The following is a 16,333-nucleotide window of genomic DNA, read 5'->3' on the forward strand; positions in this document are numbered from 1 at the left end:
CAAAAGAGAGTCCTGACCAAAAAAAAAAAAAAAAAAAAAAAAAAAATTGGTCCTTCAGACTTCATTGGGGATATATGGTTGGTTAAACACAAGACCCCCTGATTTTCAAAGTTCCCTTCAAAGTATCCCTCTTTGCTAGAGGATATTGGCTTCCTTTGCTTGGAGACAATGTGAAATGTGAAGCCCTTACTGAAAAATAAAAAGTAGGTCCCTTGCAGGATAAAACTTACTCTGCCCCCACTGGCCTTCATTGCCTGCAAGTCAATAACTAAAGTCAGTTTTCAACACATTCTGAACAAGGAGGCACGAGTCTTGCTTTCAGGAAAAAAAAATGTCTACAAAGCAAAATGGATTGAAGACCTTGCAAATACATATCTATAAGAACTAGGGGTGCCTGAGTAGGGGTGAATTTTGAGGGTTTTCTACTGCTGATGTGAGTGTATGTGTGTGTATGTATAAGATATAAAACCAAATATGGCATGATTCATTGACATGAGCACACTCGGCCATAATTCAAGAGTAAACATTTCAGTAACAACACCTGGGACTGATCCTAATAGTTTTCTTTGATGGTTCCATGGAGCAGATCAAACAACAGTCTACCAAATAAATGAAGTGAAAATACCTTTGTATAAGGCAAGAAAAAATTGGAAGAGTCAGGGAGGCGGCAGGTTCATTTACGATGTATAATCTGAAACTTCATTACTTGAATAACTGACCTGCTTTACCCTGAGAAGCTCTCTTCTTTTGGTTTATTTAAATAAAACAAGCAAAATATGACCATCCAGTTTCCTCCAAAATGCACATAGTGGTGGTATAGTAGATACATTAAATACTGTTTTGATGTAGTAGATACATTAAATACTCTTTTGTTTGTTTGTTTTTTGTTTGAGACAGAGTTTTGCCATTGTTGCCCAGGCTGGGGTGCGATGGCACAATCTCGGCTCACCACAACCTCTGCCTCTCTGGTTCAAGCTATTTTCCTGCCTCAGCCTCCCAAGTAGCTGGCTAATTTGTATTTTTAGAGACAGAGCTTCCCCATGTTAGTCAGGTTGGTCTTGAACCCCTGACCTCAGGTGATCTGCCCACCTCGGCCTCCCAAGGTGCTGGGATTGTGGGCATGAGTCACCATGGTCAGCCTGACTTATCTTTTTTATTTTGCACTTGAAAGGTTGATAATTCTGAATTTGATGGTGACATCATATAGAGATGAGCTACAAAAGAAATAAGATTGAAACCAACAAGGCCTATAAGTCAATAATCAATTATTGGCAAATGTATTGAAAATTGTATTGAAAATTTAAAAGCAAATTGTAAAGTTGGAATATATAAGTAATTGATTTTCTCAAAGTGAGTTCCATGATTAAGAGTCCTTATATCTGAATTCCACTGTTGGTTCTGTCATTAAAAGTTGAAGTCATTTGAGGCAAATTGATTTACTCAACTTACTTGCCAAATGAGTTATGATTAAACTATTTAATAAACTTTTGATAGGTTCTATACAGCATTTGTGAACTATGATTCATGTTGAAATTATTTGTCTGGGTTGAAAATGTCACCAACAGTCACTAGTAAATTAGGTTTTAAGGAGCATGTCACAAAACCAGATGTCCCTAAGACCTCTGACAGGCTAAGATGATATACTTCTCTAAGTAAATTTTCAAAACTAACTTTTAAAAATGTGTTTTTAAATGCTAGATCTGTAGATTGAATCACTGAGGACTTTTATTAGCAAATCTCAGTTATTTCTCAAGAACAACTGGTTACCTTTCTTGCTATCATTAATCTATTAAAAATAGGTGCCATCAAAGTCTACTTCCATTAATGTAGAAGAGACATCATATGCTCTTAAATAATCTTTCAATAAAATGATTTACTTTGAATTTAACCAACTCTCCCATAAATTATGTAATACACTGGAGCACCAGTATCCTCTAATAGTTTTAGATAGCCCAGTACTTTTTTAACCAAGTGTGTATGTCTACTTCATACAGGTATAGATTAAATTATTTAAGAATATCACTGTCATCCACTCAAATGAAAAATGAAGTTCTTATTGTTTCCAAGAATAAAATACAGTCAATATGCATCTCTGCATGAAGTGATCAATTAGTTCCTGAATCTTCGCTTGCATCAGTACTTACAAATACACACATAATTAAATGTGTACCAATGTTGACAGAATTTGTAAAAAATAAATCTAGATTTATTTAATGTAACTCATTTCAATGATTCACATTCTATACATTCACATGAAATTATTTCAATATTTACCCTATTATATTTTACTGAAAGTATTTTCGTTAAGACTTACTCTTTTCTGTGTAGCTACATAACAAACTTGATTCCTAATGGAGAAATTTTTATTTATATCAATTTTATTGATTATCATTACTTGCCTTGTGAGTTTCTTTGTGGTGGCCTTAATCCAATTCAAATTATCTAGGGCCACATTTTGCTGTTCTATTATTTTCTCATATTTCCAACTTTGTGTGGCCACTATATCATATATTCCTATGCATCATGGATCCAACTATCTGTTCCCACTTTTATTTTCAAATGTGCTGATTGAAGACAAGTAGAAGTTTGCAGTAATTTCTATTTACATTAGCAGGATTTTTAACATACCAGTGATTATTTTTATACACTGATAATTATGCTGCCTTCTGTGGAAGTGAGTCATATGACCCCATGATACTGCCTGAAATGTTTTGATTGGAGGCCAGGAAACCATAATGAGGTCAGTTTTGGGATCGGAAAGAAGAGAATAAAAATAGAGAATGTTCTTTTCCTAAAATTTCAAATTCATTTCTACCATTTGATTTGCTTTTAATCTGGCTGAAATTATACTGAGGATCTAACAGGAATTTATACCATTATTTCTGGAAAAATAGGTTATAAATGGCCAGGATAAAATTAACTTATTTTTAAAACAATCTATTTGTTATTTAAACTTACCTCTCATAAAATATTTTTCATTAATAGGTGTCTTATCTATTTGGACTGCTATAACAAAATACCTGTACTGGGTAAAAAAAACCAGACACTTACTGCTTACAGTACAGGAGGCTGGGAAGTCCAGATTAAGGTGCCACAAGATATGTCTGGTAAGGACTTGCTCTCTGCTTCATATATGGCACCTTCTTGCCACATCCTCATGTGGTGGAAAGGATGATCAAGCATCCTTGAGTCCCATTTTCCATGTTTTTAAAGAATTTTTAAAGTATTTTTGATAAATTCCATCTGTACATATTTATGGGGTACATGTGAAATTTTGTTTCATGCATAGAATGTTTAATAATCTTAAGTCAGGGTATTTAGGGTATCCATTACTTAAGTGTTTATCATTTCTATGTGTTGGGTACATTTCAAGTACTTTCTTCCAGTTCTTTTGAAATATGCAATACATTGTTGTTAAGTATTGTCAGCTTACTCTGCTATCAAACATTAGAACCCTTTTATCTAACTGTATGCTTGTACCCATTAACTAATCTCTTTTCACGTCGCTTTCCCCATACATCTTTCTAAGTCTGTGATATTCATTATTTTACTCTCTACTTTCATTCAGGATATTAGTCCCCTGAAAGATGAGTAGTTTACAAATACTTTTCCCTATTCACTAGTTGTTTAAAAAATTCTGTTGTTTCTTTTGCTGTGCAGAAGCATTTTAGTTTAATATAGTCCCACTTGTGTATTTTTGTTGTTGTTGACTGTACTTTGGAGGTCTTAGTCATAAAATCTTTGTCTAGATCAATGTTCTAGAGAGTTTTATCTATATTTTCTTCTAGTAGTTTTATAATTTTGTATCTTATGTTTAAGTCTTTATTCCATTTTGAGTCGATTTTTGTATGACATGAGAGATACGGGTGCAATTTCATTCTTCTGTATGTGGCTATCCAGTTTTCCCAGGACCATTGATGGAAGAGGGTGTCCTTGACCCGTGTATTCAGGATATCAGTCAGGGTGGTAAGATAAATTATAGGAAAAGGACGAAAACCTTGGAAGGCCAGAGGTTTGCACAGCTTCAGAAGAGGGTTTGGCTAAAGGCAGCTGAATTCTCTTAGAGTAGATAACAAGGAAGTGTAAGGGAATTGATCTAGATAGTTTAGTTTACTTAGGCCTCTGAACCTGGCCTTTAACCATCCGTGAGTGTGGGGTGGAGCATGGGCCAGGGGAGGGGGGCGGATGTGCGGGGGGACCATGTGAATTGCCCACAAGTGGGTTGACTCAAGGCCTTTGTCATTAAATGTGTAATGAATAAATGCCCACAACACCGGCTTGTTAGGGCTGGGCTGCTGTCCCTTTCACAGCACCATCCTCCATATCTGTGGGCAGCCGGATCCCCTAGCCTGCTCTTTCACTGGATACCTGTGTCTGAGTGCATTTTTTCATCCTTCGTTCGGCCAGTGTCTGTGGTCGGAACCGGCATGTGTATGGTCTTTGCAGCTCTGTCAAAGTTCAGTTGCCTGTGAATGAATTGCTTTATTCCTGGGTTCTCCATTTTGTTTCATTAGTCTGTCTATTTTTATACCAATACCTTGCTGTTTAGGTTACTATAGCCTTATAATGTATTTTGAAGTCAGGTAATGTGATACCTCCAGTTTTGTTCCTTTTGCTCAGGATTGCTTTGGCTCTTATTTTGTTGTGGGGGGGGGGAGGCCGGTGGGATTAGGGGAGGAACTCTTTTTTGGTTCCACACAAATTTTAGAATTTTTTTGCTAATTATGTGAAAAAATGCTGTTGGTATTTTGTTAGTGACTGCATTGAATCTGTAGATTGCTTTGAGTAGTGTGGTCATTTTAACAATATTAATTCTGATCCAAGAACATAGGATATGTATTTCATTTTTTAGTGTCCTCTTCAATTTCTTTAATCAGTGTTTTGTTGTTTTCCTTGTAGAAAACTCTCATCTTTTTGGTTAAATGTATGCCTAGGTATTTTTATTTTGTGGATATTGAAAAAGGGATTGCCTTGGGCCTCTTTCATGTGAGTAGAGCCCTCAGGATTTAGTCACCATCTAAAGGCCTTACCTCTTAATAAGACTGGATTGAGGATGAGGTTCCAACATATGAATTTGATGGAAGCACAATCATTTCGACCAAAGCAATAGGTTGTATTGTAATTAGAGGTATAAAGAGGTGTAGCTGACTAAACAAATTGGGTTTTGTGCAGGATGACAGTACCACTGTGGCCACTCAGGATTCTCATTTATTCATTCAATCAATTAGTCAACACTTATTTATTGAGATACCAGGTAGCAGGAATGCAGTTGTCTGCAAGACAGATATCTATCCTGACTTCACAGGTCTTACAATTTAAATGAGACAGGCAATAGTGTGATAAATTGTAAGACTCAGAAGTCCATATACTCTGGAGTATATGAAGAAGGTTTGGGGGAGTCAGCCCCATAGAGGATGTGATTCTAACTTGAGATAGAAAATGATGAAAAAGTGCTCATCATCACTGGCCATCAGAGAAATGCAAATCAAAACCACAATGAGATACCATCCCAGAAACAACAGGTGCTGGAGAAATAGGAACACTTTTACACTGTTGGTGGGACAGTAAACTAGTTCAACCATTGTGGAAAACAGTGTGGTGATTCCTCAAGGATCTAGAACTAGAAATACCATTTGACCCAGCCATCCCATTACTGGGGATATACCCAAAGGATTATAAGTCATGCTGCTATAAAGACACATGCACACGTATGTTTATTGCGGCACTATTCACAATAGCAAAGACTTGGAATCAACCCAAATGTCCATCAATGACAGACTAGATTAAGAAAATGTGGCACATATACACCATGGAATACTATGCAGCCATAAAAAGGATGAGCTTGTGTCCTTTGTAGGGACGTCGATGCAGCCGGAAACCATCATTCTCAGCAAACTATCGCAAGAACAGAAAACCAAACACTGCATGTTCTCACTCATAGGTGGGAATTGAACAATAAGATCACTTGGACACAGGAAGGGGAACATCACACTCCGGGTCCTATTGTGGGGAGAGGGGAGAGGGGAGAGGGGAGGGATAGCATTAGGAGATATACCTAATGTAAATGACGAGTTAATGGGTGCAGCACACCAACATGGCACATGTATATATATATGTAACAAACCTGCACGTTGTGCACTTGTACCTTAGAACTTAAAGTATAATTTAAAAATTTAAAAATTTAAAAATTTAAAAAAAAGGAAGAAAATGAACCTAGGCTGGTCTAGGTCCTAGCTTAGAGCCATCTTGTCCAGACAATTTTAAAAGTGCTCCGTGGGTTTATCATTCTCTTGGGTCTGACCAGCAATCACAGGGACACAGATATCTGATATGTAAAATAAAATTCCAAGTAAATTCTTTATTATGCGGAATCAAAACTTTAGTAGGCAGATTTTAGCTGTTCACTCTCAAGGGCATCCTTTTACTGCCAATGGGCTTAATGCTATACTCAATTTTTAATTAAACTGGCAATTGAATCATTTTTGTTGCAAAGTTCAACAAAGGCATGCTGAACTCTGAAAAAAATCATCGAGGTCTCAGATTAGACTGTATATCTTTTCATGTAAATTCGTGCACCCTTCTTTTAGTTTTCCCGTCCTCTGGGTCATTCAGGGTATATTTTGTCATTCCCCAATTTTAAAGCAGTCAGTCATCCTAAGTATGCTTAACTATCCTTTCTTCTTACATGTCACAATTCACTAAGATGGCCTTCAGCCGTATTCAACTTGGACACTAACACATTGTCTCAACCATATCACGAGCCATCATAAACACGAGAGGAATCATAAATAAACACTGGGTTCAAATCTCTGTTCTGCCACCCTTTCACTGTGTGATGTTATCAAAAGTCATAAACCTATTTAAATGGGGTAATCATTATAGCCACACAAGGTGTTTAACAGGATTGCTATTAAAAAGTAAAAAGTTTCAGTATTAACATCCACCAGAGAGTAGACCAGGCAACGTATGACACCGATTATTACTTTGTTGCTACTGCCAGTCCTTTCTTATTCTTACTCCCACCAACACTACTAATTTCCTCATTCACAATGTATTAATTTTCTACACATCAGGCTGTCAGTGAGAAACCTGTTTCCAACATCTAGGGGAACCTTACATTGAATGGATGTATAAATTACGGGTGGTTATTAAAAGCAAGATATAGATATCAGTAAAAGTAGATGAACATTTTTGAACAAAGAATGGTAGACAACAGAAAACTTAAAAAGTGGGATAAGAGAAAATATAATTGTCAGGAAGTAAAGCTTGTAAGTGGTAGGATGACGAATAAGGTGAGAAAAGAATGAAGGAACGAAAATCAGTGTTTTATTCAGATAACTGTTGCATTTATTTAAGCAACTTTTAAATCCCAAATGTCTTTCTAGGAGAAACTCTGATTTAAGTACATGTAAAATTTACTCTTTTAAGTAGGCCTTTGTTGGTTTCTCTCTCTCTCCAGAGAGAGAAGAGAGAAAGAGAGAGAAGGAGGAGAGAATAAAGCAAAACCCACTCCTGATTTGTAACTTTTGCTCATATCCGTGATGTAAACATTCCCACCATAGTCTATTTCAAGCTACTACTTGATGATCACTGAATGAAGACTTGAAAAAAAAAATTCACAAAATTGACTTTCATGTGAGCTGGTACAAGCTGGCTCCAGAATACCTCTGCTTTTAAACCTTGTCGAAAGAAGAAAATGAACGCCAATAGCACTGTATTTTTAATGGTGGCCACAAAATGGGTCTTAATCCACATGCAAGGAGTCTAAGTGGGCCCAGCACATGTTGTGTTACTGACTCTTTACGGGCTCTAAGGCTGCACGTTAGGGATTTCTCATTTCCTTCTGAGTTCCATGCATGGCTTGAATTACAGTTAATTGTGACCATAAAAACCATTAATCATTTGGCAAAGGCTACTTCTGTGTGTGGGGAAATCAGGAGAATAGATTAACACATTAGGCAGGTAATAATGGTTTTTCCATCATAAAAATTTTATTAGAAATAGCAAAACATAGCATATAACTATCAACTCTTATTATTTATATTAACATTAAGCAAATTTTAAAAGAATACAAGCATAGAGGTCCAATTCAACTGTGACTTAGCCTCCATCTCATTAACCTATAAATGTTACTGTTATTTCTCCTAAATCTAACATTTTTCCCCCTTGATAGACTTTAAAGAGATTTCTCTTTCCTCCTGGTGATGTTTTGAGCGTCAGAAAACCAAGGCCTTGACATTTATATGTGTTTTTCTGATTTAGTCACTTACGGTTTTTGGTTTTTTTTTTTTTTTTTTTTTTTTTTTCTGTTGTAAGTTTCATCAATGCCTATTCTAAATACATCTTTGGGAGGACCTTCCAACATGTGGAAGCAAGCCCACGGTGATGAGGGTGGTCCTGCAAGTGAATACTGAAATAACAAGCACATAGCTCTGATCAGGCAAATACAAATCGCCCCTTTCATCTATCATCAAGGCAGTGATAAAAGGCTGGGCCTGCTTAGCTTGATCAATGAGCCTGTATTCTGCTACAAGGCACAGAAGAATGGGCAGCGGGGATGCCGAGGTGCTTTACTCCCCTGATGCATCAGGTTGGTTCCCTGAAGGAGCTAAAGAGCCTCAGCCATACTCACTAAGAAACATTATTTGAAGACATTCCAGCATAGAAATGTGCCCCCTATCACAGAGATACTAGGTAGCTGCCCTCTGGAGGTGGTATTGACAGGTTAAAAGAACATTATCAATTCTTTCAGAAGCCAAACACTGTTTTTAGATAGACATGAATGGGGCAGTGGATTCCCCGGAGAATTTATGCCATTAGAGGCATTGAGAGCTGTCCAACCAGGGGCCAGTTTGAAGTAATTGCAGAGAGCTGGTGCTGAGCTTGGCAACCTCCGTAAGCCACCTCTGGAGGCACAGGAAATCCTTGGGAGGGAGTTCATCGTGGCCCAGATATCTTGTGCCACAATCGTGATGTTTTCCTCCACATAAAAGGCATCAACTCTGTTTACTCTTTAACATCCAAAGGGAACATGGAAAATGCTGCTTTTTTTTCTTTCATCATGGTATTTCACTTTTCCCTTCAGTTTTATTGAGCTATGACTGAGAACTAAAATTTGTACGTATCTAAGGTATACATTTTCTCTTTTTTTTGTGAGACAAGGTCTTGCTTTGTTGCCCAGGTTGGAGTGCAGTGGCATGATTGCAGCTCACTGCAGCCTTAAGCTCGTGTGCTTAAGCGATCTTCCCACCACAACCTCCTCAGTCCTGAGTAGCTGGGACTACAGGTGTGCACCACTATGTCTAGCTACTTTTTTTTTTTTTTTTTTAATGTTTTGTAGAGATCGGGTCTTGCTTTGTTGCCTATGCTGGCCTACAGTTCCTGGCCTCAAACAATCTTCCTGACTTGGGTTCCCTAAGTGCTGGGATTACAGGTGTGGGCCATATGCCTGGCCACAATGTGATGTTTTGATGTACATATACGTTGTGAAATGATTACCACAATCAATACCACAATCACTAATGAGTGTATCTGTCCTACACATGGTTGCCATTTTATGTTTTTGTAGTGAAAACATTTAAATTGTATAAGATACATCATTCAGGTATAAAATACATCATAATTAACTGTAGTCATCACACTGCACATTTGATCTCCAGAACTTACTCATCTTATAACTGAAAGTTTGTACCCTTTGACCAACATCTCTCCATTTCCCCCCAACTCCCCTCTCCCCATTCCCTGGTGGCCACTCTTCTACTCCATTCCTATGAATCTGGCTTTATTTACATTCCACATGTGAGTACCATCATGCTCTTTCTTAAGCTTACATAAAATCTATTTAAACTTAGGAGTTCTGGAAGTTACCTAAAATTTGCTGTAGAGACTCAGCTCAGTCAGCGGTCAAAGCGGTTGACTTCGGTACTTAAACTCTGAGCTGTAGGAATTAGTGTTTCAATGCCCTAATGAGCTTTCAGCCTTCTCTAGGGTTCAGGCTTAGACATGAAATAACCCAGCGCTTTAAAAAAGAATGCTTATGTATAACATATTCAGAAAGAATAATTATCACTTACCTCACACTCTTATTTTCAGGTGCTTGGCTTAGAAATCAAAATTCATCATCTTATTTACTACTCACCATTACAATGAGACAGGTGCCATTATGTCCAAATTAAATGTGGGAAAACTCAGTTATAGAGTGAATATACATTGTGCCCAAGGATTTAAAGTTAGGAAGTAACTTAAACTCGATGATTTGAGACTCCTAAGAGACTAATGGTTTACTACCTGTGGCACTGAATACGTATATATGTGTTAGACATTTAAGAAAAGTACTTAAATTTTCCAAGTAGATTACTTAGAGAACTAAAAGTTTATTAGTTCTCTATTTTATTTTTGCTTCTAATCTATCACCTGTGGTTATCAGAGTAATCTTAATTAGGATTTACACATATATGATTAAGTAAAAAAAGGAAGGAATTACCCAGGTAAATCAGACTCATGGAAATGTTTTCACATGAGTAGTTGAATATTTGAAACTTTGTTTTTGGCTTTACTTATGTCTTTTTGTTTGGCTGATTATTTATTGAATGTAAGGGTAAAACCCAGTTTGTAAATTCTGTGGTATGTGGGGTGAGCAGATACTTAGGAAGTTTTCTAGTCCTCAAGGAAAGAAGTGAAGAAAGGACAGGAAAGCATTACTGAAGGGGCTTGAAATGGAAGCTCATCTGCAAGCAAGATGATATTTATGGTTTAATATCTTGGAAAACCAGTTCTGAGGAGCTGATTTAGCATTCTACCATCATAGAGCGAATTGATCCTCTTGTCCTTGCCTGAAGTCAGATGTAGTTAGATGAGATGAAGCTGATATTATTTGTCTGCAAACTCACATGAGCCAAATGTTAACCAGCTATTAAAAGCTGAAATGTTATCTCTTTCCTGTGTTCTAAAAGACAGCCAGAGCAGAGCCACTCAGCATCACTCAAACATTCTCTGCCTGTAGAGTTCAGTTAATTTATTTTGTTTTAAAAAATGTATTTTCTACTGTAAGAACCTCTAAAAAGGATGATCATAATTGTTTTTGCCCATGGAAAAGCATAAAGAATGCCTAAACTTGTATGGTCCAGTTATTTTTTCAGACATGCAAACACAGCAATTCCTTTTACATTTGACTACCCAGCAATTTCCATAGTATCTTCCCAATTATATATTGCATACATTCTTTCACTACATAATAAATATTTTTATTTCTTGATTCAAAATTTTATGATAGAAAGATCATAATGGCACCCAAAAAATGTGGAAAATTCCTCTTGTTTTTAATGCCATCTGGATTTCTATAATCTATGCCAAATAACTATATGGATTCTAAAAATTCTATAAAATTGCTTACTTCAACTTACAATCTTTAGAATTTGTTGTGGAATTAGAGTCATTGTATTTCACCTTGCTGTTGATTTTTAAACATCTATTTTCAAAACACTGAGAAAAATCTGAAAAAAAAATCTTTCCACGTAAAAGATTCCCACTATTATTTTTAATGACAAATGTATACAATTCAAGCAATGAACAAAGTAATACGAGATTCTGGCAAAGTTGTGGACAAAAAGGAACTCTCATACACTGTTGGTGGAAGCATAAATTAATTCCACCATTGTGGAAAACAGTGTGGCAATTCTTCAAAGATCTAAAGACAGAAACACCACTCGACCCAGCAATATATACCCAAAGGAATATAAATTATTCTAATGTAAAGACACATGTACATGTATGTTCATTGCAGCACTATTCACAATAGCAAAGACATGGACTCAACCTAAATGCCCATCAGTGTTAAGCTGGATAAAGAAAATGTGATACATATACATCATGGAATACTATGCAGCCATGAAAAGAACAAGATCATATCCTTTGCAGGAACATGGATGGAGTGGGAGGCCATTATCCTTAGCAAACTAGCACAAGAACAGAAAACCAAATACCTCATATTTTCATTTAAAGGGGAAGCTAAATGATGAGAATACATGGACACATACAGGGGAACAATAGACACTGGGGCCTTTCAGAGGGTAGAAAGAGGTAGAGTATCAGGAAAAATAACTAATGGATAATAGGCTTAATACATACCTGAGTGATGAAATAATCTATACAACAAACCCACATGACCCAAATTTACCCATGTAACAAACCTGCACATGTAACCCTGAACTTAAAAGGTAAAAAAAAAAAAAAAGAAGAAGAAAGTGTACATGTAGAAAAAAGGCATTTCCCCAAATCTCACCATCCAAAATGAATAATTATTTACATTTGGAGAAACTGATTCTAGTCACTTTGAAAAATACATGTACAAAAAGCAAAATAGATAAATAGATAAAAGTACATTCAAATAATAAAGTCTGTTCTACAATTTAAATTATTTTATGGTCAAGTAATATATACAAGTCATAAAAAGCTATATAAATTAACATCCTGTCTCCAAAAAATGATACAAATGATACAAATTAGTCTAACATCCTGACACCAAAAAACAGGAAACTAGGAAATACTTCAAAGAAAATATTTGAGATGGTAATCAAAAAACATGGGAGAATTTTCAAGATAAGTATGGGTGAGTGTGTGTGTGTGTGTGTAAGTTGTGTGGTTAATGTGAGTGTAGGCAGTGTTTCTATGTATCCGGAACATCAGATACTATATCGGGAAGCTACAAAGCAGCCTAAATCAATTGGTAAATTCCATGTAGTGATATAGATGAGATATAGACACAATGCAAGAAACTTAAATAAAGGAAATGAATTTGGTGAAGAAATTAATGCAGTAATGGAGGACTTTGTATGCCTTGAAAAGGCACTTCATTCTGTAGGTGATGTTGTGCAATAGAAGATTTTAATCAATGAAGGACAAATTTATGGTGTAGAAAGATGACTGGCAGTTGTTTGTAGATTAAAGTGATGAATGGTGAAAGTGAAAACATAGTGATAAGACCATCATCATTCTTTTAGTGAGAGATGATGCGATCTTTTGTTTTATCAACATTTTTGGTATTGCTTAGAAAATACAAACAGTTCAGGGAAAAACAGTACCTGAAACATGAAAAAAATATTGCCTGAAATGAAGAGCAATAGGGTTTCATTTAAGGAAGTTTGAACAGGAGGATGTCTATTTTCAATATGAAAATTAAGTGCATTGCAAGAATATAACATGAGAACTAATAAGCAATTGTAACAAAATAATACCAAGGTGTCTGTCCAAAATTTGCACGTAATTGACTGCAGTGCTTCTATATCAGGGGAAATGATTGATCTTGATAAGATACTCAAACTCTCAAAGACATCTTTTGTCAATAAAATAGGTGAAACATATTATCAAGGTGCTTTTTTTTTTTTTTTTTTTTGTCAGAACTACAGAATCAGAACTGATGCACAACAAAACTATTTGAGGAGTGTAGCCATGAGAGTAACTTTGCAGTCATGTAAAATCTGTGGTAGTCAGGGATATGCAGTAAAGCTCTGAGCAAACAGTTTCACAAGTGTAAGGTGACTTGGGCACATTTAACCTAGAATGGGAATTAGTATCTTCTTTGCCAACATCATTCCCGTTATTACCATTAATTAAATTCTAAGCACATATGTACATTCAACTCTAAGAAGTTGGCACTATTTTAACACTTCTCTCTCTGTCTCTTTTAAATCTCCCTTTCTCTCTCTCTCTCTAGCCCACGGGAAAACATGGTATTAAATGATTTAGGTTACTAGCCTCAGTCAATAACCCAATCTGTGTAATTTTGGAGCCCATGCTGAAATTAAGGAATGTTGAGAGTAAGCCTCTTTCTTCTGCCTGATTCCAAGGGATGGAACTAGAACAGTGAGCAGATAGCTCTGGACTGAATAGCAGAAAGAAATCATCAATAATATTTGTTGACCAAATATAATAGATTTATTTGAGATGACCCAAACAAGACTAGGTACTCAGTATGGGAAAGAAGGAGAGATGGGTGGGTATCAGGCATGATCTTTTTTTTTTCTCGAGATGGAGTTTCGTTCTTGTTGCCAAGGTTGGAGTGCAGTGGTGTGATCTCGGCTCACTATAACCCCAGCCTTCCAGGTTCAAGCACTTCTCCTGCCTCAGCCTCCTGTGTAGCTGGGGTTACAGGGATCCGCCACCATACCCAGCTAATTTTTTTTGTATTTTTAGTAGCGATGGGATTTCACCATGTTGGCCAGGCTGGTCTTGAACTCCTGACCTCTGGTGATTCACCCGACCAGGCATGATTCTAAATGTTTTCTATGTAATAACTCGTTGAATCCTTATAATAATGTTTTTAACAGGTCCTATTATTGTCATTCCCATTTTATACATGAGGAAAATGAAGCTCTAGCAGGTTAAGTAACTGGCCCCATGCTGAAAGCTAGGAGCTGGGATTAAAACCCACATAGCCAAGCTCCAGAGTGAGCTTCTCTCTAGAAACACTTCAAGCATCAGAACACATGGTTGAACTAAGTGAGTTTTAAGTTCCCTTCTAACCTTGAGACTCAATGATCGTAAGCACTCAGCTGGCTGACACATTCTTATAGAATATCTCCACACAGCATCTCTTTGATTGTGCACTGTCTGTCACATTTGGAAATTCTTGAAAAGAACTATCTTTGAAGGTCATTCATCTGCAAGTGCTATAATGTGAAGGGAATTGAAATCCTAATTTGAAGAAATGCTCCATTTGCATCTACAGCAGCTTTATGATTTATGACAGGGAGAGTTTTCAGCTAAGATAGAGAGTTTTATAATGTACGTGATTTTTCATTTTCCAATCTTAACAAGAACTTAGAAATAAAAAAATTAATCAATACATTTTAATGTTTATTAGAAAGAGTAATTTAGAAGGACATTTCCAAAGTTTTCTTGTTGAACACACTAGTTTACTAATCTTTGGTTGCAATCCCAATATAACAGGCAAATAAAGTCTCTAAAAGTGACAAGACAGAAAACATTTTAAAAACTCACAAAATTATAATGTAGTAGTTTGCTAATCATGAGAATTCTCAAAAATACTAGCACTTAGCAACTTGAGGAAGCTCATCAATACAAAAAGTGATTATTGTAAATATTCATAAACCTTTGTGACATTTGACCCTCACTACACAACTTTCAAAATCCTATTTTTTTCATTTCTTTGAATTATTCTGTATAGGAATGTCACTAATACAAGTGAACAGAGTAAAATGTTGTGCTACTCACACCTTTCTATATTGCAACAGATAAAAGATAATTCAGGAATATAATTATTATATACATAAAATTATTCTTCTTCAAGCAGACTTTTTATCTAAATATAATAAAGATGGGATATTTTACATTCTCATGGAATAACATTTTTTTATCTTCTTCTCCCCTCAGTAGGCAGAGAATAGCAGCAGTTATTGAAATGAAGGCAGTGAGGAGATACCAGTGTGAAAGATAATACACAACCCGGTTCATCTAAATAGGTTAGGAAATTTCATTTCCACCAGATAATAACTCCTAGAGAGTCAACTTTCTATCTTAGCTGAAAACTCTCACGTCATAAATCATAAAGCTGCATGTAGATGCAAATGGAGCATTTCTTCAAATTAGGATTTCAATTCCTTTGGAATGAATCAAATGGGAGTTTTCTGATTTTTTTTCTCTAGGTCAGCATAGCTTGTCAGATTTAGTTATAATCAGTGTTAATAACATACCCACTAACGTTATGCTTATCCAAATGACACAGCTTAATAGTAAGAAAGTATTCCTTGAATAAAATTGAAGTTTAATGAACCACTGATTGATTCCTGACTCCAAACAGGTTCTTACAATGTAAATATAATTAAGTAATAAGCAACTGTAAAGACATTTAAATACAAATTTTTGCCTAACTATACAAGTGTTTGTAGTTTTCATTAGAAATTTCAAATTTCTGATTTTTTTTCTTTTCTTTTTTTTCTTTTTTTTTTTTTTTTTTTGAGATGGAGTCTCACTCTGTGGCCCAGGCTGGTGTGCAGTGGCACGATCTTGGCTCATGCAACCCCCGCCTTCTGGGTTCAAGCGATTCTCCTGCCTCAGCCTCCCAAGTAGCTGGGACTGCAAGCATGTGCCACCATGCCTGGCTAATTTTTGTATTTTTAGTACAAACATGGTTTCACCATGTTGGCCAGGCTGGTGTGGAACTCCTGACCTCAGGTGATCTGTCCGCCTTGGCCTCCCAAAGTGCTGGGATTACAGGTGTAAGCCACTGTGCCTGGCCCTTTTTTTTTTTTTTCTTTCATAAACTAAAAATTTGCCCAAATAGCTCTTCTCCACTCACTATGGCCCACAGAATTTA

Source organism: Chlorocebus sabaeus, chromosome 5 (assembly GCF_047675955.1).
Source record: "Chlorocebus sabaeus isolate Y175 chromosome 5, mChlSab1.0.hap1, whole genome shotgun sequence".
Lineage (NCBI taxonomy): Eukaryota > Metazoa > Chordata > Mammalia > Primates > Cercopithecidae > Chlorocebus > Chlorocebus sabaeus.